Below are 27,405 nucleotides of genomic sequence, written 5' to 3'. Positions count from 1 at the left end.
ACCTCTGCCTCCCAGGTTCAAGCGATTCTCCTGCCTCAGCCTCCCAAATAGCTGGGATAGTTACAGGCATGCGCCTGTAACTAAGTTTTGTATTTTTGTACAAAAATTACCATGCCCAGCTAATTTTTGTATTTTTAGTAGAGACAGGATTTCACCATGTTGACCAGGCTGGTCTCAAACTCCTGACCTCAAGTGATCTGCCTGCCTCAGACTCCCAAAGTGCTGGGATTACAGGTGTGAGCCACCACACCTGGCCTGGCTTATTTCACTTAGCACTGTGTTTTCAAATTTCTTCCATATTATAGCATATATCAAAATTTATTTCATTCCTTTTTAAGGCTCAATAATATTCCATTATATGGGCATATCACATTTTATTTACTTATTCATTTGTTGATGGACACTCAGATTGTTGCTACCTTTTAGCTATTGTTAACAATGCTAATGTGAACATTGGTGTACAAGGATTTCTTCAAGTCCCTGCTTTTCATTTCTTTTTGGTATATACCTAGAAGTGGAATTGCTGGATCATATGGTGATTCTGTTTAACTATTTGAGAAACTGCCAAACTAGTTTCCACAGTGCCTGCACCATTCTACGTTCTTACTAGGAGTGTATGAGGGTTCCAATTTCTCCACATCCTAGCAACAATTGCTAATTTTAATTTTTTTGATCGTAGTCATCTTTGTGGGTGAGGTGATATCTCACATTTCCCTAATGACTTAAGATGTTAAACATCTTTTCATGTGCATAACACTTATTTCTTTATTTTCTTTGGAGAAGTGTCTGTTGAAGTCCTTTGCCCATTTTTGAATCAGGTTGTTTGTTTTTGCTGTTGGGTTGTAGGAGTTCTTTTTTTTTCTTTCTTTTTTTTTGAGACGGAGTCTTGGTCTGTCGCCCAGGCTGGGGTGCAGTGGCACAATCTCGGCTCATTGCAACCTCTGCCTCCTGGGTTCACGCCATTCTCCTGCCTCAGCCTCGCGAGTAGCTGGGACTACAGGCGCTGGCCACTACGCCCGGCTAATTGTTTTGTATTCTTTAGCAGAGACGGGGTTTCAATGTGTTAGCCAGGATGGTCTCGATCTCCTGACCTCGTGATCCGCCTGCCTCAGCCTCCCAAAGTGCTGGGATTACAGGCGTGAGCCACCGCGCCCGGCCGAGTTGTAGGAGTTCTTTATATATTCTGGGTGTCAATCCCTTATAGAGTAAATTTCTTTCAGATATTCCATTCTATGGGTTGTCTTTTCATTTTCTTTGTGGTATCATTTGATGCATAAAGGTTTTAAATTTCAATGAAATCCAATTTACCTATTCTTTTCTTTTGTTGTCTGTGCTTTTCCTGTCATATCTAAGAATTCAAGCTAGGCATGATGTCATACATCTGTAGTTCCAGATACTTGGAGGGGCTAAAGTGGGAGGATTTATCCTAGCTCACTGTGGCCTTAACTCAGGAGTTTAAGGCCACAGTGAGCTAGGATTGAGCCACTGCACTCCAGCCTGGTGTAATTTGTGCAATATTTATGTAATATAAATATTAAATGAAAAGGAAATCCTGCTTCATAATTTCCAAACCCTTTCTAGTTGTATGCTTTGAATTTGAAAATTGAATATATTATTTTCCCAGGTGTCCCTAGGTGGTGCAATATATTTTTAGTCAAAAGGATGTCATTTCCCTTTGATAGCAAATGTCTCTTTAGATGTCATCAAGTCTCCAGATGTACCATTTATCCCGCTAACATTATATTCTTTAGTTTTGGACACTAGGCTGTGCCTTGGGGGAGACAGTTTCCTAGGAAGCTGTAGAGTGTTCTATCACTGTCACAAATCTCCTGGAGCATACTAAAGAAACTCACTGGCAACTCTCAGAGTCAGTTCGAGTGTTTGCCAAATATGTACAATAGTTTTTTCTTCTGACATTTATATCTGATGTCATTAAACTAGTCATTAAACTGCTTAGAGTTTCTATTAAGAAGCCCAGATATTTAGAAAAATATTTCTAACACCTCAGCCTCTGCAATAAAAACTGCATTTTAAATTTTATTTTAAATTTTTAAAGAGTACATTGAGGGTTTTGTCTTGGTTCAGGCTATTCTAATAGAGTACTATGGAGTTGGCAGTTTAAATAAACATTTATTTCTCACAGTTCTGGGGGCTGAGAAGTCCAAGATCGAGGTGCTGGCCCAAATCCAGTGTCTGGTGAGGGCTCTCTTGCTGGTTTAAGAGGGCAATCTTTTTTATGTATCCTTATACGGTGGGGAAGAAGCGGGTGAGAGAGAGAAAGAGTGGAGAGGAAGAGGGCAGGCAGGAGAACAAGTATTCTGTCTTGTCTCTTCTTTCATAAGGGCTCTACTCTCATGACCTAGTGACCTCTCAAAGGTCCCCATCTCCAAATCCATCACATTGGGGTTTCAATATATGAATATTGGGGGAAATGAACATTAGTCTCTGGCATTATTGGAATTAACTCTTCGGAACTGAAAAACTACACAAAACAATCTGTGTTTTCATTTAATCACTAGCTGTAAAAGAGCTCTTTTTGGTTGTGGTATTGTAGATATTGTCTAGCTAGAAAAGACAGACAAGGAAGGAAATGATAAAATTCTTTCTTTCTTTTCTTTTCTTTTCTTTCTTTTTTTTTGAGACATGCTCACACTGTTGTCCAGGCTGGAGTGCAGCGTCGTGATCTCGACTTACTGCAACCACTGGCTCCTGGGTTCAAGTGACTCTCCTACCTCAGCCTCCCAAGTACCTGGGATTATAGGTGCATGTCACCACACCTGGCTAATTTTTGTATTTTTAGTAGAAATGGGGTTTCCCCATGTTGGTCAGGCTGGTCTCAAACTCCTGACCTCAAGTGATCCACCCACTTCGGCATCCCAAAATGCTGAGATTACAAGGAGGAGCCACTATGTCCAGCTGGTAAAATTCTTAACAGAAACTTCACTGTATTCAAAGCCCTCTCTTAGGCATACCCTTGAGCAAACACACACATAACACATACACACCCTCATCATTCAGTCCATTCTTAAGTAGCAGATATCTGAATATCTGAGTACCTCTGAGGGCCAGATACTGAAGAAATCCAATAAAAATCAAATATATGTTAGTGGTTTCTGTACAATAAGGAAGTGGCTTTTCACACAATGTTGAAAACAATATTTCCCACCAAAATTCAGAACACCAGTATTACAAATTCAGTAGGAGGACAGCACAGCCGCACAGCAACTGGTGGAAAGCACCAGGTACATCACTCCTCACAGTAGTGGATCTGCCTGTCTCCCTGCCTCCCTGCCAGACTGAGTAACTTGACCACAAGAACCAAGTCTCTGCATTTGCTGAATGCATAGCTCAGCATAGTGCCTAAAACCACTGGATGGTGAATAAGTGACTTTTTTCACCTTGATGAATTAGAATTAGAAGTAAAATAATGTACTATTTCATGAAGACGGAAGTAAAGTTAAGGTAGTCATTGCCACTGTCTTCCTTACCTCAGATTATCATGGAGCAAATGCTAGGCATCTGACAGTTTCATCTGTAAATATTTCAGCCTGCACATCTGGAAGATGAGGAATCCTTTAAAAAATAACCAAAATATCATTATTATATTCTAATATGTTAATAAGGCTTCTTTAATATCATTAGTCAGTCAGTTAAAATTTCCCATTTTTCTCCTAATTTAATTTATAGCTTACTTGAATCAATATCAAAATAAGACACATGCATTGCATGGGTTGATAAATCTTATGTCTCTCTTTTATTAAAAATCTGTTTAATCTGTATTTCTTTTTTTCCAACTTTTTATTCGGGGAAAAAAAAAGAGAGAGAGAAAAGTTGCAAAAGTACCATGATGACTCCTGATTGTCAGTTGTTAAAAATGGTGTCATGGTGCAGGCTGGGTTCTCTGGGAAGCTGATGCCGAGGTGAAGTGAAGAGTCCAAAAGGTTTATTTATCTCACATCTGTGAGAGGAAAAGGGAGGAAGCAGGATTGGGCGGAGGAAGGGAAAAAGCAGATCTGACAAAATCTCTACTAACCCAAGAGGGAGCTCTAGTACACAGATTGCCTGTTAAAAGAGTCCCCCACGGGAGCAGCAATTCCTGTGCCTCAATACCACCCCCTAGACCGGGGTCCTCCCTAGGAAGAGCGTGCCCTGGACTTTCCTCACCTTGCTCAGTCAGTCATCAGAGGCTGCCTCAAGATTAGTGTGATCTCAGCCGGAAAGCCCAGGTAACCCTGAAGAAGCTTAACAGGGAGAGTGTGAGCAAACCACTCTCCTTGCAGCTAGGAAGTGATTTCTTTCTTGAAGTGGAATCCGGGTGGTGCTTCTTGTGTCTCCCATAGTCCACTATTTACACAAAAATGGGTCCCCTTCTCTTCACCGGTTTGGGGAGCAACTCCTCCAGATTTCTGGTCATCTTCCTTATGGGAAACCTAGAAGAGGGAGGTTAGTGGATGATCTACAGGCTGGTGACCAGGGCTACCACTAGTACTCATCAGCTCCTCCTTCATTATCTATTCCCCTTGCTAGTCTTGCTGGTTTGGTGAGGAGGCTGAGAAACCCTCATTTGTGAGGAGGTTTTGCATCCCAAACCTTATCACCTTCACTCCTTCCTAAAAGTCCTGAGTATGGAGTAACTGGAGATGTTTCTAGAAAAAGACATTTTGTTGCTTGGAAAGAAATGGTTTGAATCATGGAAGTCATGAGACAAGAAAAAAAGAGAAGTATCAACACTTGACTTTCATGTCATGTGAGAAAGTGCAAAAAGAATCTCTTAATTGCACCAGGCAGTTTTAATTACACAAAAAATGATGCAAAAAACCCTTATCAAGCCTCTTTGCCACAACATGATAAAGTGTGAGGACTCTCGGTATTAACATAAAGCCATCAACCATGACAGGACTTTTCTGGGAGAGGGTCCAGGAAGGAAAGGGGAGTATTAGCAGAGTACTAGGCACTGTGGGGAATACCAAACTACGACTGATAGCCTCAATGAGAAAAAAATAACAGTACACGTGAAGTGATCAGAAAATAACAGTATCAATAAAGTCACTGTTAGACCACTGGGCTATCTTCCTCTTTTGAAATTTGTAAAACGGAAGAACAAGCCTCCTTGAGTTTTGCAGAGCTAACCTGGAACTTTAGAAGTCCGGAGGGTACTGGTATGCTGTAGGCTAATCTGCTACTAAATTCTCAAACTCCTGACCTTGTGATCTGCCCGCCTCGGTCTCCCAAAGTGCTGGGATTACAGGCGTGAGCCACCGTGCCTGGCTTGCTATTAAATTTTAAGGACAGAGTAGTACTTCAGTTTTAAAAATGCCTCTAAAGCCGGGTGTGGTTTATATATATATATATATATAGTTTTTGTTTTGTTTTTTGCTTTTTTTTCTGAGACGGAGTCTTGCTCAGTCGCCCAGGCTGGAGTGCAGTCCCCAGATCTCAGCTCACTGCAAGCTCCGCCTCCCAGGTTTACGCCATTCTCCTGCCTCAGCCTCCCGAGTAGCTGGGACTACAGGCGCCCGCCACCACGCCAGGCTAATTTTTTTTATTTTCAGTATAGACGGGGTTTCACCGTGTTAGCCAGGATGGTCTTGATCTCCTGACCTCGTGATCCGCCCGTCTCGGCCTCCCAAAGTGCTGGGATTACAGGCATAAACCACCGTGCCCGACCGACATTTGTCATTCTTTCTAGCTCTCCAGCATCCAACACACTTTCCAGTGTTGAGGGAATTCCCTACTTCTTGCATCTCAGTGGGAAGCAGAGCCTGCCTTCATCCATGGAAGCCGAATATGTCAGGTTCTCCCTTTCTCAGCTTCACCTTCAGCAAACGCTCAATAAATATATGTTGAACTGAATTTTTTAATTAGTTAAATCTGTTAACATTTTTGTATAATTCTCCTAGATGAAAGGAATAATTTATTCAAATAAATATACTGAAGGTCAGCTTACTGAAGACACAAATCTTAGTTTTCAGGAAGGTTATATGTAAAAAAGGTGAGTGTGTGTGTGTGTGTATATATGTGTGTGTGAATTTTCTGAACTAGAGCATTTTATTCATTAATATTTGAATATTTATTTTAGTTCTGTGGCTCAGGAGATTCCATATATATATACACACTTGGCAATAACTTTTATAAACTTGGTAGAGAGAGGCCAGAGAGTGGTAATTATTTGAGAGCTTCTCGTCAATCTTCCTATTAACCTTTCCATTTTTAGGAAGTTATTTGAAACGTATAGTAAGCATTCAATAAATACTTGTTGAAGAAAAGAGTCTTTAGGGAAGATATCCTATTACTTCCTTCACAAACCCAACAAGATTTAATGTAGCCTAAGATTGTCCTATGATAACCACTCTGTGCTTCCTGTGTTTCCAAAAAGTTCTTATAAATTGTAAAAAGGATTATGAATTTAATGGTGTAAATGTATTCATCATCACAACAGAGGGAGTGAGTATGCTGAAGCCAGGTGGCTAAGGAATCAATTTCTTCTATTCAGCATCATTCTTCCCCCTCTATTCATGTGACTGATTGCAAGGCCGTTAGTCAAAAGTGGAAGAAAAGCATGGAATTCCAATTTGCAGTACAAGAAAATTTCATAATTATTGATTTTCAAGTGTTCTATTGACTTCTCTGGTCAATATTAATTTAGTTTTTCTCATTATGGTAGTAGCAGAGCTGGACTCTAAAAATAAACAGAAACAACATGTAAGAAACAACACAGTACAGTGTAGTAGTTGGATGTAGAGTGAAGGCACAAGGGGTAAGCCACCCAGGACACTGATGGGTCTGTGATGTGTTGCTGGGGGAAGATGTCTATACTGGAAAGAAGGACAGGTAGTGGTTTGCCATTAGCAGAAACAACAAATTGTTGACAGGAAGCCTTTTGACCAAACCAACACTCAGCATACTTTTGGCAAATTAGCAAGGAAAGTATCCCGTCTGAAAGAGCTGATTTTGCCCTGTTCTGTTCCCCTATCCTATGCTTCAGGCCCTGTGCCCAGTGGGTTTTAGCTATGCAAGGTGTTTTCCAAGGGCCAGCAGTCAGGGACATTACCTGGAAGCGTGTTAGAAATGGAGAATCTCAGAACCCACTCCAGACCTACTGATTCAGAAACGTATTTTAACAAGATTCCCAGGTTATTGGTATATGTACACAGTAACTTTTGAGGACTGTAACAGCATTCAAACTTAACTTATACATCCACTAGTGAGCCTGTAAAGAAAAAATAACGCCATGAGATGAACATCTTTTGTATCTTTTTTTTTTTTTTTTTTTGAGACAGAGTCTCGCTCTGTCCCCCGGGCTGGAGTGCAGTGGCCGGATCTCAGCTCACTGCAAGCTCCGCCTCCCGGGTTTACACCATTCTCCTGCCTCAGCCTCCCAAGTAGCTGGGACTACAGGCCCCCGCCACCTCGCCCGGCTAGTTTTTTGTAGTTTTTAGTAGAGACGGGGTTTCACCATGTTAGCCAGGATGGTCTCGATCTCCTGACCTCGTGATCCGCCCGTCTCGGCCTCCCAAAGTGCTGGGATTACAGGCTTGAGCCACCGCGCCCGGCCCTTGTATCTTTTTAATAAAACTAACCATTGGCCACAGCATGGCACTTGTTTTCCCCTTGGTTGCCATTCATTCATTTATTCGACCAATATTTGACACGAAGATGGGCAGGCACAAATTATTAACATTTATTAAGCGCGTTTAATTTCCTAGACATCCACAAGGTTATTATCCCTATTTTGCAAATGGGGAAATTTAGAAGAAAAAATGAAGCAGCAGCAAAATGCCCAAGACGACACTAATGGTGTGCAGTGGAGGAACTGGGATCTGAATATACGCCTCTCTGAAGGCACAGCTCACACTCCGCCACTCTTGGCCGCCTACACGGAGACAGTGCATTCATCCCCTCTCCTCTGCAGGAGTATTGTACAAGGTCAGACTTCCTCTAGTGGAGTGGCAGAGTTCGTCTATGTCTGGCGCTCTGTGTTCTGGCCAACAAGTTCAGAAGCAAAAAGGAAAGAGCAACTGACATTTCCAGGTGTCTGGGCCAAGTGATGGGGACAGAAGTGTAAACTTGCAATATCCTGGTCCCAAGAAAGACCTACACTTGCTACTTCATCCTTCGCTCCATCTTGGTCCTCCCAACATGGGTGTTAGAGGCGAGAGGACAGCCTAGACCAGACTTCCCATAACCAAGATGGCGGCCGCGCACTCCTTGCCCACAGCTGACCTCCCCCCCCCCCCCCCCCCCCCCCGCCCCCCCTGCCCCCCGCCGGCCCCCCCCCCCCCCCGCCCACCTTCGGTCTCCATGGTAACGCGGCTGGCTCTCTCTCGGCGCCGACTTAGGCCTTGCATGTAGGGAAATGGTGAGTCTTTCCCGCCCCCTCATTTTTGCGACAGTTGCAGCGAAAGTCACGGCAGTTGGGGGCTGGTGTCAGCTGATTTACTGCAGTGGCGGCGGTGGCGGCGGTGGTACCGGCACCTTGCAGTCTCAGTGGGAAGACGGCGGCTGGAGAGCGCTTGCCGCCCTTTAGGTTATCCCAGCAGGATCTGCGCACCCCGCATCCTCCGTAGTTCCGCCCTATCCTTGTCCTCCTTGGCTGGGGCGCCCACCGGCTGTCTGATAGGCTACATCGCGGCATGAGATGAAGCTGTGACAGGTAAGGGGGCTTTCAAGCTTCTCCATAGGAAACCCCAGGGCGGGATGTACTTGCACCGTGGAGGTCAGGGGTCAGGGGTCAAAGATCACAAGCCCACTCTAGCCGGGGGCGGTGCCAGCTGTCAGATTGCTGCGGCTGCAAGCTCTGCTCCTTGCCTCGCCTGCAGGTCGGGCCCACAACTAGGCGCCGTTACCAAGAGTGTGGGAGCCCGCCCGGGGTCTTTGTGGCTCCCTTACCTGGTGGGTGAGATTTACTGCTTGTGACAGTTGCTTTGGTCTTGAGGTGGGACTGCCTGGCTCCCAGGCACGATCTAAACAGGATGAGGTGGTTGATGATGACCGTGGGTGGTTATTGACGGCAGTTTTGGGCGATGTGTTTGTTTTTGGGGTTCATATAGTCTTTCCTTAGCTGCTGGTACTACTTTTGCCCATGCCCAAGGTACTGACACCACTGTTAGAATTTCATTTTTGAGATGCCACCTGCCAATTCTTATCCCTTTGCCCTAGTACTTGTCTGAACGGATACCAGTCACTCCCGTTCACTTACTGATGGGTGCCAGTGTTCTGAAGCTATGTTTGAAGTCAGCACTACCCTACCTTTGATTCAAAAGTTGCCGTTTTATGTTTTTGACCCACTTAGTATGTCTCTTTTTTAGGCAGCATTTACTGGGTTAGATAGTCTGAAACTAGGGCAGCTACCGTTGCATCACAGACTGCATTGATATTGTTGATGCTGCTGAATTTAGGGTTTGGTCAGTGGCAGCTACAGCTTCCTCTCACTGTAATATTTGACATGAGACAAAAAAAGGCAGACTAACTCTTTCAGATGTTTAGATCTTAGGATTTTATGGGCAAGGTTGCAGGAATTGCCTATTGTATGAAAGAAATTAACTGAGGTTTTGACATTTTGTTAAACAAAAATTTTAGTTTGGCTCTGTTTCTTGCTTTATAAATAAACTTGTGACTGTATGAAGGTCAGCTTAAAAGTGAATATAATGTGTTGAAATGCCCTCATTATTATAAAGAATAAAAACCTGTCTAGTTCCATTCAGAATAACACACATTAGTTATTATAAATTGGGAAAATGAACCTGTATAAATATAATTAATGCTTTACTATTAATGTCAATTAGGGATTATGGTAGAGAAAATTCATTTATTTTACTGCCAATCCTTGTTTTAAGAGTGTTTCAGAGAATCACTTTAAGAGAAAAATGAGAGTATGCCCTTTATTTTTTCTTATTGCCACCTGTAACTAAATTTTAAAAGATCTTGGTTACTGGGTGAATCAAAGGGACTGGGCTTGGCTTGGTTTGAATATCACTGTAAGAATTTAAATTAAATTTTAGGGGTAGTGACCCTTGTATCTTACAGTTTCCTTTTATCTTTGAGATACTTTCTGTTTTGAAGTTAAAGGAAGTTGGGTGGTTTCTCCATGTAACACACTTAGCATCGAAAATCTTCGAAATAGTGAGGTTGTTTTGTGCTTTCTTCATGAGAAAGGTAGGATGACATTTAGCTTTAGTGTTATGATGTTTGTTAGATGTATGAGTCCTTAAAGTTCATTTTGGACCTCAGGTGCAGAGGATTGAGTTAATCTTACTCAATTCAATGATCACCTTTGGACTGTCCAAGGCACCTCCCCTGCCTGCAGTTTTGTTTTGTTTTTCTTTAGATGGAGTTTTGCTCTTGTTGCCCAGGCTGAAGTGCAATGGCATGGTCTCAGCTCACTGCAACCTCCCCGTCCCAGGCTCAAGCGATTCTCCTGCCTCAGCCTCCTGAGTAGCTTGGGATTACAGACATGTGCCACCAAGCCCAGCTAATTTTTGTATTTTTAGTACACATGGGGTTTCACCATGTTGATCAGGCTGTTCTCGAACTCCTGACTTCAGGTGATCCACCCGCCTTGGCCTCCCAAAGTGCTGGGATTACAGGTGTGAGCTACCACGCCCAGCCTCATTCGTTGTTTTTTATTTCTAATTCCCGCTCTTTTCTCTTGCTTATCAACCCATTTGCAACCATCTGTCTGATGTGTATTATTCTGCTTGTATGTGTTATTAAATGTATATTGTTCTGGGTGCCCACATTTTTAATTTATAGAGATGATATCATGCAGTTTTTTTTGTCTCACTATTATATTTTGAAGATCTATCGTGTTGCTGTTCTTTGCTTCCAAGTGCTGCACAGTATTTCAGAATGTACGTCTACTACAGTTTATGTGTCTACTCTCCTATTTGTCGATACCCATGTTATTTTCATTTTCCTACCTCTATAGATAATACCATGATAAGCATACATTTTGGACCTCTGTGATATTTTTGTTGAGTTATAGATCCATACGTGATTTATGAATCATTTGGTTTTCGTATATTTTATTGAAGCACCACCGGATGGTGTTTAGAACAAGCAGCAACGGTCTATACACCTGCAGGAAGCTTGTGAGGGTTCTTTTGTTTCCCCACAAATGCTTGGTGTTATTCAGTGCTCCAATTTTTCCAGACTAATATATACAAAACTAAATATCATTTTAAATTACATTTCACTGTTACTAATGAATCTGAGCATTTCTTCTTTTTTTTTTTTGACATGGAGTCTCACTCTTGCCAGGGTGGAGTGCAGTAGCGCGATCTCGGCTCACTGCAATCTCCACCTCCTGGGTTCCAACAATTCTCCTGCCTCGGCCTCCTGAGTAGCTGCGACTATAGGCACGTGCCACCACGCCCAGCTACTTTTTGTATTTTTAGTAGAGACAGAGTTTCACTGTGTTGGCCAGGATGGTCTTGATCTCTTGACCTCGTGATCTGCCTGCCTCGGCCTCCCTAAGTGCTGGGATTACAGATGTGAGCCAGCGTGCCCTGCCGAATCAAAGTATTTCTTCATGTGTGTCTTATCTTTTTGAATTTTTTCTTTGTGAAATTACGTGTTCATCCCTTCATCCATTTTTATTTTGGGGTTTCAGTTCTTTCTTGTTGATTTGAGGACTTTTCTTGTATTTTATGGATACTAGTCCTTTAAGTATTACAAGTATATCTGTTCCTAATCTGTCATTTGTCTGTATTCTTTTTCATGATGTTCTTCATTGAACAGAAATCTTATATTTTGATATAATCAAATTTAAAAATGTTTTGGCTATATGGTTTGTATTTTGAAGGTTTTCTTTAAGATATCTTTCCCCAGTGCTATGCCACAGAGTTACTCTGCTATGTTATGTACTGCTAAATACATAGTTTTCTTTTACACTTATTGGTCTTTAATACATGCAGAATTTAACTTTTTATGTGTCACAAGTTTGTGATCCAGTTTATTTTCCATGTACTGTGCCAGTTTTCCTGGTATCTTTCTTCCCTTTTCCCATAGATAATGGTGTGACACTTACTGTGTATTAGGTGCTCATATATACTCTGAATATTGAGTCCTTTCCTTTGGTTTGTCTGTTCTTGTTCTAACACCGTACAGTTTTAACTCCATGGTTTTGTAGTAGTATGTTTTTTTCCCCCTATATAAATAACTCTTCCTATTTATTTTGTTTTAGCTTTATTTTGATATAATTATAGGGTCATAGGAAGTTGCACAAATAGTAAAGAGAGATCTGGTTTCCCCCAGTGGTTACATTTTATGCAGCTTCACCCAATTTCCTTTAATAGTTACATTTTATACTACTGTAGTACAATATCAAAACCAATAAATTGATTTTGTACAATGCCTGTGTATAGTTCTGTGCCATTTTATCACCTGTGTGGATTCCTGCAACTACCTCTGCAATCAAGATACAGAGCTAGGCTGTGTGGTTGCCCACACCTGTAGTCGCAGCACTTTGGGAGGCTGAGGTAGGCAGATTGCTTGAGCCTAGGAGTTCGAGACCAGCAACATGTCAAAATCCCGTCTCTACAAAAAATACAAAAATTAGACTGATGTGGTTGTGCATGCCTGTGGTCCCAGCTACTTGGGGGGCTGAAGTGGGAAAATCACCTGAGCCTGGGAAGGTTGAAGCTGGAGTGAGCTGTGATTATGCCACTGCACTGTAGCCTGGGACAGAGTAAAACCCTGTCTCAAAAAAAAAAAAAAAAAAAAACAAAAAACAAAAAAAAGAAAAAGATACAGAACTATTCCATCATGCAAAGATTTTCTTCATATTATCCTTTTCTAGTTCCATCCACCTCCCTTACCCTCACCATCCCTTAATCAGTTTCTACCATCCCTTAATCAGTTTCTATCTCTTTAATTTTGTCATTACCAGAATGCTATATAAATGGAATCCTATAGCATGTAATCTTTTGAAATTGAGATTCATCCAAATGGTTGAATGAGGCAGTTCTTGAGATTCATCAACATTGTTGAATGAGACAATTCTTGAGATTCATCCAAATTGTTGCATATCTCAATAGTTTGTACTTCTTAATTGTTGAATAGTATTCCATGGTATGTATGTATCCAAGTTTAACCATTCACCTGCATATCTGGGCTGTTTTTAATTTTTGGCTGTTACAGATAAAGCTGTTGTGAACATTCTTGTACAGTTTGTGTGTGTGTGTGTGCACGTGTGTATGTGTGTGTATGGATTGAAATTTTCATTTTTTTCTGGGATAAATGCCCAGGGATGTGGTTACTGGATGATATGGTAAGTGTATGGTTAGTTTTTGAAGTAACTCCTAAAGTGTTTTCTGGAGTGGTTATACCATTTCACATTTCTACCAGCAATGTATGAGAGATTGCATTTCTTTGCATCTTCACTAGCATTTGATATTGTCACTTTTTTTTTTTTTTTTTTTTTGTGGAGGTGGAGCATCACTCTGTCACCCAGGCTGGAGTGCAGTGGCACAATCTTGGCTCACTGCAACCTCCACCTCCCAGATTCAAGCAATTCTGCTGCCTCAGCCACCTGAGTGGCAGGGACTACAAGCTCATGCCACCACGCCTGGCTAATTTTTTGCATTTTCGTAGAGATGGGGTTTCACCGTGTTGCCCAGGCTGGTCTTGAACTCTTGAGCTCAGGCAATCCGCCTGCCTCAGCCTCCCAAAGTGCTAGGATTACAGGCATGAGCCATGCGCCCGGCCACAATTTTTTTTTTTTTTTTGAGACGGAGTCTTGCTCTGTCACCCAGGCTGAAGTGCAGTGGCGCGATCTCGGCTCACTGCAAACTCGCCTCCCGAGTTCATGCCATTCTCCTGCCTCAGCCTCCCAAGTAGCTGGGACTACAGGCACCCGCCACCACGCCCGGCTAATGTTTTTGTATTTTTAGTAGAGACGGGGTTTCACCGTGTTGGCCAGGATGGTCTTGATCTCCTGACCTTGTGATCCGCCCGCCTCAGCCTCCCAAAGTGCTGGGATAACAGGCGTGAGCCACCGCACCCGGCCATTTTTTTTTTCTCTTTTTAACTGTTCTAATGTGTAATGATATCTCAAGGTGGTCTTAATTTGCATTTCTCAAATAGTTAGTGATGTTAAATATCTGCTAGAGGACTTTCTTTTATCTTTGCCCATTTTCAAAATTGGCTCAGCTATTTGTGGATTTTTATTCGTTCCTATGTATTTTAGAGTTAGTTTGAGTTTCTAAAAACAATACCAGTAGAACTTTGGCTTACAGATTTATTTTGAGGAAAAGTGATATCTTTATAATATTAGGACATTTTATCTGAGAACGTGGAATGGTCTTTCACTTATGACTTTGAGTAAAATATTTGTAGTTTATAAAAATACTGTGAATGGTATACTATTTTTAAAGTAGATTAGTGCTGATACAAGAAAATGCTGTTGATTTTCATGTATTGATAATCTACTTTTGTCTCTGTGTTCTACTAGACAGAAATAAAAATTCATAGTGTACATCTTGAAGTAATTTTAGTGCGTGTAGAGTGAGGCCTGGAACTATGTAGTGCCTTTATTCCTGGGTTTATCTGTTACATCTCCCTGTGACCATTTTTTAATTTATTGGGACTTTTTTTTGAGATGGAGTCTCACTCAGTTGCCTGGGCTGAAGTGCAGTGGTATGATCTCAGCTCACTGCAACCTCCAACTCCCAAGTTCAAGCGTTTCTCCTGCCTTAGCCTCCCTAGTAACTGGGATTACAGGTGCCTGCCAGGACACCCGGCTAATTTTTGTATTTTTAGTAGAGATGGGGTTTCTTCATGTTGGCCAGGTTGGTCTCAAACTCCTGACCTCAGGTTATCCTCCTGCCTAGACCTCCCAAAGTGCTGGGATTACAGGCATGAGCCACCATGCCTGGCAATTAAATTATGGAGTTAGTGAGGTTTGTAGGTTCTGTTTTCATTTTTGTCCATTTAATTGATGCACCTTTTAAAGAATTAATAGTCTTACATATGTGCATGCCATTGATCATAGGCAAAATGAACTGAAAGCTATGTATAGCTCAGTGAAATCCTATCATCAATAAGAGGACACTTTATGTTCTCACTGATAGGTATTATGATAGTAATGTGAACTTTACATTTTGAACTTCATCCATATGGTTCATTTGTCTTGGTCTGTATCTGATACTTAAAGCTACTCTGCTGGATACAAAAGAACGTAAACAATTATGTTGGAAGAAGAAATCCTACATCATGACTGCATTCAGAAAGTCCTTTTTGGTCTAATGAAATGTTTACTTCCTTTCTATTAAAGAACATCTATATTATATTCATTAAGTATTTACTATTTTAAATAAAAATTTTGTTTTTTTTTCAAAATATGTTGGTGACGTTTCATGAAATTACAGGGTTTTTTTTTTGGCTGATGATTACTTGAGTTAGCGGGAGCCATAAAATGTTGGAACAACGAATGTTAGGGCACTGGTCAGTTTAGGGGAGGGAAGATTTCTGAAGTGCTAAGCGTTATTCTGTAGACTTTTTAAAATAGCACATTTCTGGAAATACGTGACTTTGTTTTTTTGTTTTGTTTTGTTTTTGGGACAGAGTCTCACTCTGTCGCCCAGGCTAGAGTGCAGTGGTGCGATCTTGGCGCACTGCAACCTCTACCTCCCCAGTTCAAGCAATTTTTCTGCCTCAGTCTCCCAAGTAGCTGGTATTACAGCTGTGTACCATCACACCCAGCTAATTTTTGTATTTTTAATAGAGACAGGGTTTCACCATGTTGGCCTGGCTGGTCTCGAACTACTGACCTCAAGTGATCTGCCTGCCTCGGCCTCCCAAAGTACTGGAATTAGTCATGAGCCACTGTGCCCAGCCTGGATATACATGACTTTGAAAATGCAGTCTCCCATTCAGCTTAGCAGTTGTAATTTATGACCCTTCAAGCTCACTGAAGATACTCTTCTAGTTTTTTGCACGTCATGTTTCCCTCTGAATGTTGATAGTTGGTATATGTGAGTGATAACAGACTGATAGAGTGAGCCAGTTACCTTCTGTTTTCACATTCAAGTTTATTTCACATTCAAGCTATTGTCCTTAAAGGCTCTTCTTTTTTTCTAAACTTTTCATATGCAAATAAACAGTATAAGCTTCCATTAGTTGGAACAAAAAATTCACAGTAATGAAATATCATTTCTTTTATTCAGAAAGTCCTTATGGGTCCAAGGAAATCTTTCCTTCCTTTCTATTAAAGAACATATATATTATATTCATGAAGTGTTTACTATTTTAAATAAAATTGGATTTTTTTTTCAAAATATGTTGGTGACGTTTAATGAAATTACAGGGTTTTTTTTGGCTGATGATTATTTGAGTTAGTGGGAGCCATAAAATGTTGGAACAATGACTGTTAGGGCACTGGTCAGTTTAAGGGAGGGAAGATTTCTGAAGTGCTAAGTGTTATTCTGTAGGCTCTTACTTTTTTATGTACTTACTTTTTTTTTTTTTTTTTTTTTTTTGAGACAGAATCTCTCTCTGTTGCGCAGACTGGAATGCAGGGGCATGATCTTGGCTCACTGCAACCTCTGCTTCCCGGGTTCAAGCAATTCCCCTGCCTCAGCCTCCCGAGTAGCTGAGACTGCAGGCGTGCCCCACTGTGCCCAGCTAATTTTTGTATTTTTTTCTTTTTTTTAGTAGATGGGGTTTCACCATGTTGGCCAGGCTGGTCTTGAACTCCTGACCTTGTGATCTACCTGCCTCGGCCTCCCAAAGTGCTGGGATTACAGGCTTGAGCCACCATGCCCAGCCCACTGTACTTACTTTTAAGAAGCAGTGTTATGATTAATTACTAGGACTTAGTGACTGTAGTAGTGATTATGTCAGCTAATTTGCTTCATAGTTCCTAAGATATATTTTGCTTTGTATATGTCACGATAAACTAAAAGAGGCAGGAGTGTAGGTAAAACCTGTAGCTGGGGAAAAACCAATACTATATTAATGACATTTTGATTAAGGAAACTTGTATTAATTGTTGACATTATTATAGAAGAACTAATTGACAAGAAAGTCCCCTGTGAAATCCAAAACATATAAAATCGAGATATACTTTAATTTGCTGATGGGTACAATTTTACTTAAGCCAATGCAAACATATTTCATTCCCTAGTTTGTTTATTTATTCAAGTATTTGGATTTCTTCTATGTGGTAGGAATTTTAGGCACTGGGAATACAATAGAGAATAAACCAAACACAAATCTTGACCATCATAGAACATATAGCAGGAGAGGCAGATGATAAATAAATAAACATATGGTATGTTAAATGATTGTAAGTGTTTTGTTTGAGTGGTAGATTTTGCAATTTATGATGGTCAGGAAACCCTTCACTAAAAAGGTAATATTTTATAGAGATTTGAAGAGGGCGAGGGAGTGTGCCAGAAGGAAGCTGGGGTGGGGGACACTGTTCTGAGGTAAGATTCTGCTTGGTATCTTTGAGCAACACCAATGAATCAGGGCAGATGCAAGAGAGTAAGCAAGGGAGAGAACAACCACCTCACTCATATAGGATAGGCAGTTGTATGTAGAGTTGGTTTTTGCTCTATGTGAGACAGGAAGCCATTGGAAGATTTTGAGATGTGATCACAGCATGATTTTTTTTTTTTTTTTTTAAATAGTATTACTCTATGTGCTGTGTTGAGACTGCTGGGGAGCAAAGATGGAAACAGTGAGACCAGATAGAGGGCTGTTGTGTTATCCCTGGTGGAAGATGCTGATTGTGAACAGGGCTGTTGTAGTGAAAATGTTAAGATGTTGCAGGATTCTGGATACAATTTGAAGGTATAGCCAGTGGAGTTTACTGATGGATTGGGATATGGAATGTGTATGTGTGAGAGAGTAATAGAGTAACTAAAGATGATTCTAGGATTTTGGTCCGTATAGCTATAAAACTGGAGTTGCCAATAACTGAGATGGGTAGACTGGGAGGGGCACGATTGAGGAATGATCAGGGGCTCACTTTTGGACATGCCAAGTTTGAGAAACTTACTAGCTATCCAAAAGGAGATGTTGAGTAGGCAGCTGGACATATGGATTTCAATTTCAGAAAAGCGTCTCACACAATAAATTGGGAAACTGTCAGTGTATACAGGTTGAGCATCCCTAATCTGCAATCCAGAATGCTCCAAAATCCAAAACTCTTGAGCATAAACATGACACTCTAAAGAAATGCTTATTGGAGCATTTTGGATTTTGGATTTTTCAGATTAGAGATGCTCAACCTGTAACTATAATACAAATATCCCCAAATCTGAAAAAGTTCCAAACTCTAAAACACTTCCAATTCCAAGCATTTCAGATAAGGGATACTTCACCTGTAGATGGTATTTAAAGCAATGAGGCTTGATGAGATCATTGAGGGAGTGAGTGAGTGTTGCCAGAGAAGAGAAGTCTAAGGACTAAGTTCTGGGAATGCCAACATTTAAAGGTAAAAAAAAAAAAAGAAAGAAAAGAGACTAAAGCTAGAGAAGAAGAAGGAAAGTCAGGAAAAGATGAAGACTTTGAGGCCAGGTAAAGAAGTATTTATTTCAAGGACAGAATATGAACTATGTCAAATATTGTTATTAGGTCAAGTAAGATAAGGATTAGAACTTGGTAATGGATTTAACAGTGGGGAGGTCATTGGTGACTGTGTCAAGGGCAGTTTTTGTGTGACAAGCATAGCAGGAGGAGGGTAATGTTACAAATGAGAAGTTTAACTTGAGACATCACATATTTCCTCAGAGTTTGAAATGGAAATGGAGAGCTGGGCTCCGCTCTAGTCAGTGTGACTTTCATACCTTCACAGCTGCCCATCTTATTTTAGTGATTCCAAGACTAATGTGACAATTCAGCTTCCAGTCTGGGGAAGCATGTTTGTTTCTTCTTTTTCTGTTTAATTCAATTTATATACAATGAGAAAGTTCAGTGCTCAGTTTAGACTTTTGATGGCAACGTAAGGGAAGAAATTGGAATGACTGGAGATGCAAATGCGATTAGAGGTGGGTGGCAGGAGAAAGTTGAAGTTGATTCAACCAAATGGAATTTCCTTTAAAAAGTAAGGTCTTGGTGGGCATAATGGGCGTTTAGCTTAATCAGTAACTCTTGAAATTGATGTAGGCTGGTGATGGATAGAGCATAACAGAAGAGTTCAGTCATTCTAATAGCACCTGCAGAAATGTAAAACATGACTTACAGGACTCAAAATCTATGAATCACTTTTAAAATGTGATTTATTTTCGACCAGATAGCTCTGCAGTTCTTCAAACTCTGTCTCTCATGCACTCAGGGCTGTTTGGCAATAAGAAACAAGTGTAGTCTCCTGTTGCCATCTGCTCATTCCACATGTTCCTTTGAAACCGAACACTGGAACTTCCTTTAACCAAGCAGTCCTAAAGTGTCAGGCTCATTGAGAGTACAGTATATTTCTTAACCACCCAAATAAGAAAGTATAATCTTGTCAGCTGCTTAAGTGTTCAGAAGGTTGTGTCCCTTCAGCTCTTAAATTGTGGAAACACTTTGTTATAAGGAAGCAGCTGAGTAGTTTCTTTAGTGTGTTTTTGTGACCTAGCTGTTTCATTGGAGTATAATAAACAGAGTCTTCATTATCTGCTTCAGGTTTGTTTTCCAAGTCTTCAATCGATTGGTGGTAAATCCACCAGCACACACGCACAAAAAAAAAAAAAAAAAAAACAAAACACAAACAAACAAACAAAAAGAACAACAGCAACAACAACAACAACAAAACATCATCTTAATGATCACATCCTCATCAAATCATACTGTGATCTTCACTGGGTACACTCTTTTGACAAATGACATGGGAATGTTCTCTGAGAATTTGAATAAACCTTTATAAACTTCCTCTTTCACTGCAGCTGTGGCAAATACATTTAGCTGTTTAGGGTTTAGTACTTGCTTCTCATATTCCCCACTGGTAGGTGGGTAGCTAAGGCCTATGCCAGTTCATGTGTGCCCATTCTCATGAGAGAAAATTTGAGTTTGTTTTTGTCTGCAAGTCACAGGGGGCCTCCCTGGGACACAAGAAGTACACAGACTGAGAACATATTGTCTATCCTGTGAAAACGCCCTGTTGCTAGGATAGAAATACGTCTTGCTTTTGCATTTGAGAGCTAGACAAACAGGGTGGAGGAATTAACATTGATCTGATACTAGTTTGTATATAATCTTAACTGTCTTATAGCTTTTAGAAATCATGTGTGCTACTAATATTACATGGGATAGTGTGGAGCAGGATAATCTTTTCAGAATATCGCCCCATAGGTCATTGATAGTTTCAAAATGAAAAACAAAAACAGTAGCAGTGAAAATAATCTGGTAGTCACCACCTGAATCAAATGGTCAAAGGTAGCATTGTTGCTCATAGGACAATGTGATGTTATATGCTTCCTGAGGTGATGCAGTGGGAAGTGTACATCACCATCTATCGAGTATTCTTGCCAACAATGTTCGCTTGAGGCAAACGTTGTTAGATCCAATTTTGTTTGTAGTAAAAACAGGTGATGGAGGCACAGATTAAATGATATCATAAAAAACAATCAGAAAAATCTTCAGATGTGGAACATTCTACAAACAATTGTTTTTTTTTTTAAAATTAGTATTAAAAAGGTGGGATTATTCTAGAACTAAAGAGACATAATAGCTTTTTTAGCCTGTTCAGGCTGCCATACAAAATACCACAAACTGAGTGGCTTAAACAACAGCATTTTATTTTCCCACAGTTCTGGAGGCTAGAAGTGCCCCAGATCAAGATCAGAAGGTTTATTTTCTGTGAGGGCTCTCTTCCTGGCTTGCAGATGGCTGCCCTGTCACCATGTCCTCACGGTGGAGAGGGAGAGAGCTTTTGTATCTCTTCCCCTTCTTACAAGGACACCAGCCCTATCACAGTAGCGTCCTGCTCTTATGACCACATTTAACCTTTATCACCTTCTCACAGGCCTTACCTCCAAATACACAAATACACTAGGGGTTAGGGCTTCAACATATGCATTTTGGGAGGACATATCATTCAGTCTATACCAGCAACCAAATGCAGTGCATAAAACTTTATTTTGTTTACAGATTTGTGGGGAAAATGTTATAAAAAGCATTTTGTAGATTATTGAAGTAATTTGAATGTAGACTAGTTTGTAGATGCTATTAGAGAATGATTATGGTGTTGATAATAGTGAGTGTGATAATGGTATTGTGTTTATGAGGGAGAATGCCCTTATTTTTAAATTCTGTCTTTAAAAGCATTTAGGGGTGAATCATCATGATATGTATATGTTACTTTCAAATGGTTCTACACACACAAAATACATACACATATAGACGCACAGCACAGACTTTTTAAAAGCACACACATATATGCACAGCATATATATACCACATATATACAGCATATATACATGCATATATATGCACAGCATATATGTAGATATACCACATTGCCAAGGGAAATATGACAGGATATTATTTTTTGAGTGATTGTTACATTCTTCTTTGAACTTTTGTATATTTGAAATTTTTCATAATAAAAATTTGGGAGGAATCACAAAGAGAAAGGTGATTTCATTTAATAAGTTTTAAAGGCACATCAAATTAAAAAAGAAAAAACAAACCAACATGAGGTAACAAGGTTAAGTCTTTGGAATTTTTCTTAGGGCTTTCTAGGCCTTCACGTGTCTGGGTAGAAGAAAGCTGAGAAAACTGGAAGAAGATAATGGGGACAGTCTGCTGTACCAGAAAAAAGGAGCGTGTATTGCAAAAAGTCAGCAACGTCACACTAGCAGTTATAGAATACATGTAAGATAACTGGACTTAGGAAGAATAGATATCAACAATCGATTAATGTCAAAGCATCCTCTTTTCTCACTTCTCTTGTAAGGCATTGCTTGTCTCTGCAATATGGGAGAGCTCTGCCCTGTCATTTTAGTGTCATTTTAGAAGGATTGTTGACCCCTTCATGTACTGGGAGATCTTAAGTGTCCTTAAATTATGTCTTTTTGAGGGCCCAGACTAGAGTACATGAGGAAATGGAAGCACCAAGTTAAAGACCACAGATTTCAAAATGCTAATTTTAATGAGAGGGAGAGAGATTGTTAGGGTTGCAAGTAGAGGCCAGCGAAGGTATTTGGATAAAAATAAAAAAACGTAGACATGTTTGAAGGGCAAAGTTTAACTTATAAAATAGATTGAAATGGTAGATGGTGAGAACATAATTAAAGGAGGAAGATTTTTGCAGAGTTCAGGAGGATTTTTTTTTTAAGACATTTTTTCCTCAAGAGTTAAATTTAAGTTGTGCGTGAAACCCTTAATACAGCCCTTGGCACATAGTGAGGGCTCAATAAAGGCTAGTTATTGTTTTTCTCTGTTTATTCATTCCATAAATACATATTGACCAGTAGTAAAAGTCAGCATTTTAGGTGCAGATATGCAGTTTACTTGATAATGCTTAGATAACAAGGGTGCTAGATTTACAGATTTTATCCTTGAGAAACATAGGCTGTACAAATGAATGAGTGTTATGCATCAAGCATTTGGAAGGTGTAGTGAAAATAGGAGTAGCAGGAGTAGTAAATCATGTGGCTTAGGACAGGGCACTCACAGTGGAAGGGAGCTAGCATTTGAAAAGATTATAGGCTAAAGATAAATACTTGTTAAAGTTAAATGTATTTTCAAAACCCCATGTTGTGTGCATATGTACAACTTTAAAACAAAAGAACTTGGTGTAGCTGAGCATGGTGGCTCATGGCTGTAATCTCAGCACTTCGGAGGGCTGAGGCAGGTGGATTACCTAAGGTCAGGAGTTTGAGATCAGCCTGGCCAACATGGCAAAACCCCGTCTCTGCTAAAAATACAAAAATTAATTGTGACTAGCAGCGGGTGCCTGTAATCCCAGCTACCCAGGAGACTGAGGCAGGAGAATCCCTTGAATCTGGGAGGCAGAGGTTTCAGTGAGCCGAGATCGGACCACTGCACTCCAGCCTGGGTAACAAGAGTAAAACTCCATCTAAAAAAAAAAAAAAAAAAAAAAAAAATGAAGAAGAACTTGGTGTAGATGTATCTAGGGCATTTTATTTAACTATATTATAATGAAAAACACAATGGTGGGGCAAAAAAAAAAAAAAAAAAAGACCCAGGAATTTATCTTGAGAATTAGGAATTCTACTCAGCCCAGTCTCTTCTTCCTATTCTTCCTCTTAAAAGGCAGTCATTGATTTTTTTTGTTCGATATCATTCCAGAATTATTCAAAGTGTGTGTGTACCCACTGTATAGTTTGGTGTTTGTTTTATTTCTCATATTGCAGTGTTCCATTATAAAGTTTTATCATAATTTATTTAATTAATCCCTTATTTGTGGACACTGAAGTTCTTTCCAGGTACCCTTGAAAAATTATAGACATTTTCAAACATATAAAAGTAGAAAGAACAGTATAATGCACACTCTTGCACTAAAAAGACCTTCAATACTTACTTTCACAGTTTGAGTTCACTGGCGAGCAGACTCTGAGATGGAGACTCAGGCTTATTAGGGAGTACTCTTGGGATCAACACCCAGGGAAAGGAAATAACTTTGGCCCCGGGTTAAAGTTTGGTTGTTATGAGTCTTGGAGGAGTCTCAGTTGACCCTGGGGGAAGTTCTGAAGATGGGATGACCCTTCAGAGATATCCTGAATTGTGAGGGGGTCTGGCCTTTATATTTCCATATTGATCTGTCACTGGATGTGAGCTGTCCCATGGGAAGGGTACAAGAGCTTGGATAAGCCATCTCTCTTGGGCTGAGGCAATCCTTAGTGGTGCTGATAACCTGAGCCTATCTGCTGGGAACTCTCTCAGCAGTTGAGTCCTTCTTTCCCAAAGGAAGATTTGGGCACATAGCATCCATCATACTTGTGATACTATTTCATCTTCATTCCTTCTTTTTTCTTTTTGAGGCGCAGTTTCGCTCTTATTGCCCAGGCTGGAGTGCAATGGCACGATCTCGGCTCACTGCAACCTCCACCTCCCAGGTTCAAGCGATTCACCTGCCTCAGCCTCCCTAGTAGCTGGGATTACAGGCATGTGCCACCATTCCTGGCTAGTTTTTTATTTTTGATAGAAATGGGGTTTCTCCGTGTTGGTCAGACTGGTCTCAAACTCCCAACCTCAGGTGATCCGCCCACCTCAGCCTCCCAAAGTGCAGGAATTACAGGCATCAGCCACCATGCGCGGCCTCACCTTCATTCCTTCTAATGCCTCTTAGCCCATATTCTCTTCCCTCTCCCAGAGCCACTGATCGCAGACATCATATGATTTTATCTGTAAACACTGCAGTACCATTTATCTTCTAATGAGTACTATGTTTTGGCAAAATCTTGATTAACCAGAATGCCTGGATAATGAAGCTTTCTGATAAATGGAATTTTGTGGTAAATGAAGACAATATAGGATAGTGAAAAGTGTTTCATTAGGACCCAGGAGATCTGTGTTTGTCTTTGAGCTCTGAGATCAATTTGCTGTGTGATCTGGAGAGAGTTGCTAACAGACCTAAATATCCACCCAAATATAAAATCCCCAGGATGGTAAGCAGCTATATTCTCCATTCTAGATTGGGAAACCAGGCTATTTTTTTTTTTTTTTTTGTCAATTCTAAAATCCTTTCTTTTTTGAATGCTTAAATATAAAAAATAAAAGCAAAACAGCAGGAGACAGAGCGCTATTTCATAAACTTTTTAAATGGCTTGGTTTGGCAAAAGCTCATTGCCTTTTTACCATTCACATAGAACAGTTTTTGTTGAGGTCTCTGGTATCATTTTATGAAAATACTTTCTGAGTTACAATTTTTTAGAGACCACATTCCTCTTTAGCATCATTGCTCTCACTTTCCTTCCTCCGCCTCACTATTCTTCCCTCCTACCTCTTTCCTTACCACCCAGTTTGGAAAGCAATAGTCTTCTTGCCTGTGGCCTTACGTATTTCACCAACTCCCATGACTTATTGTTCTTCCTCTGTAATATTTGCTATTTTTCTTTCAGTACTCTAATTTTAGCTAAGCTTCTTAGCACCCAGACTTATTGCAGTAGCATCATTATTTGTTTTCTCCCTCTTTAGTTGTTTCTCTGTGTTAATCCAACCTTCATACTATCTCAAAAAGTTTGAGCATGTTGCTTCTCTGTGTAGATATCTGCTTATTGGACCATTAAGTCTCTTTACAATGTGGCCCAACTGAAGATCAGTGTGGAACCTTGTATTTTCTCTCATCCCCAAACCTAGGGTTAATAAATTATGGTTAAGCATAGAATAATGTATCTTCCATGTTGGAATCTAAATTATCGATACTTCCCTAGGCATCAGTATTGTAATATTAATGCCCATCCTTTACTTAGAAAGCTTTCAGTATTTAAAACTGCTTTTTCTTTTCTTTTATCCTCAAAGTACCTTTGTGCGAAACTTGTATCAGAATCCATGTTGCGTCCTGATCACCTTGGTGTGTTGAATATCAAGTCTTATCTATTACATCTTTAAAGTAGCTCTCATGTTAGTATTATTAGTACTATTCTCACCACACATACCCTTCACCATTTGTTTATTAAAGATGTCCTATGTGGTAGATGCTGTGCTAAGCATCATTTGGTAGTGAGTACACAGAGTGTGCATCTTGTAACCAGGGAGCTTGAAAGAGTAGTGGTGGAGAGTGCCGTTAACAGAGACGCCCCAGAAATAAGTAATGAGAGATTGTGATAAATTTAGGCACCACCATTTCTCTCCTGCAGAACTTCAATAGCCTCATTGGTCTTCAGGTCCTCAGTTTTATCCCTCTCTATTATATCACAGCTAGAGTGATCTTTCTGAAAAGCAATGTCAGATTTAAAACACTTTACCTGCTTCCTTTTGCTGTCAAATTAAAGTCCAAACTCTTGAAAATGTCTTACCAATAAGCCCCTTGTGATCTGATGCGTGTTGGCAGTTGGTTGTTTTTTCACCATTCTGCCTTTTTACTCTAAATGTCAGCCCTACTATTTACTGTTCAGAAAGAGTTGAGATTATAATTATACCTCTGGCCCTTTGAACATGTGATTATACCTGAGCCTATTCCGGTTAATTCCTACTCATTCTAGTCATCATTTCTTCTAGGAATCCTTGGACCCACTGAAGTCTAGGTTAGGGAATCTGTCTTTTGTGTTTCCGTATGACTTGAGACTTCTCTCATGCTCTGTGGTAATTGTTTACATGTATGTAAGCCCCACTGGATAGTTGAATTGTCTATTTTATTAATTGTTGTAATACCTATACCTACCATGGTATTGACATGAACTGGAAACCTGAGAAATGCTGCTCTAAAATGTTTACTAATTATTAGGAGTTTGAAATTTTATTTGAAAGCTATTTTAGTTTTAGGATGGAAGTTGGTAGTATTATTTCTAATAAAGTAATACAGAGCTAAATTGTTGTATTTGCATTGCACAATTGCACAATTTGAATTGTGTTTGACAAGCATACACAGTAATACTTTTATACTTTGGCAGAAATTCAATGAAAGGTATTAACCCGTTGGAAAGTCCAACCTTATTGAATATTAAGTGCTGGAAGAAACCTGTAGATGTATAAGCAGAATGTGAAGAAGTAGCAAAATCTGTGTGTGTGTTTTTTAAAAAATAATCTTTACTGAGCATCTGCCATGTGCTAGGTATGGTACTAGTTGCATTACATATATGGCCTCTTGATCTTTATGACATCTTTCTGAGAGGAGGAGAATATTGTTATCTGTCTTTTACAGATGGGGAAACTGAGACCTCTAGATAACTTTGTCAAGATCACATAGAAGGGCCAGGATTTGAATACAGGTCTTCTGATTGTAGACCTTCTACTGTTCTTTCAGTTATTATTTTTGTTGCTCTTGTTGACTGGAGTCCAGCATTTTAAGTTATTTCTATACAGAGCTGAGAAATAGGTGAAATTAGGGGAAATAAAGCAATACCTGAAATTAATCAAAAGAGATGACTGAAATTTTATCTCTAAAACGCCTGTTTCCTTATGATTTGATTTGTTGACTTAGAAATGATTCAGTATTAATTTTAATAACTTGGTGAGAAAACTAAGCCTCAGAAATGAGTATCATCAAAGACTGCATAATTAGTGACAAAGTGAGAAGTGGAATCTAGAACTACTGATATTTGTTGACTCCGGAGCTTTATCTTTTAAACATTTCAATTGAATAAACAGTCTCTAAATGTAACTTAAGCCAGATTTTGATACAAACATAAATGAAAACTCAATGTTCCTAGATTATTTTGTTTTTAGAAGCATCTAGTCTAAGAACATATCAATTTGTAAGATCATGTTGAAATTTGAAAGCATATGCCCTCAATGTATTAGTTGCAAAATCTGAATATATTATATATATAATATTTTGGAGAAATAGTAAGG

At 39.9% G+C, this 27,405-nt stretch overlaps 1 protein-coding gene across 3 annotated transcripts in view; it reads left to right on the top strand.

Annotated features, from left to right (window-relative positions):
* The first annotated feature begins 8,412 nt into the window (after positions 1–8,412).
* Positions 8,413–27,405, top strand: part of WDR7 (WD repeat domain 7) — a 386,547-nt gene continuing 367,554 nt past the window's right edge. For 2 of the 3 annotated variants that reach the window (XM_023218353.3, XM_023218355.3), the window contains exon 1: positions 8,413–8,653. The gene's annotated coding sequence lies outside the window, so the exon portion shown is untranslated. Of the gene's footprint in view, positions 8,654–8,751; positions 8,893–27,405 lie in introns of those variants that run through there. The other variant, XM_023218354.1, reaches the window with a different exon arrangement.

The sequence above is a fragment of the Piliocolobus tephrosceles genome, chromosome 18, assembly GCF_002776525.5.
Source record: "Piliocolobus tephrosceles isolate RC106 chromosome 18, ASM277652v3, whole genome shotgun sequence".
In the NCBI taxonomy this organism is placed as follows: Eukaryota; Metazoa; Chordata; class Mammalia; order Primates; family Cercopithecidae; genus Piliocolobus; species Piliocolobus tephrosceles.
Note: the sequence above shows the minus strand (reverse complement) of the source record. Positions and strands in the feature narration are given on the sequence as shown.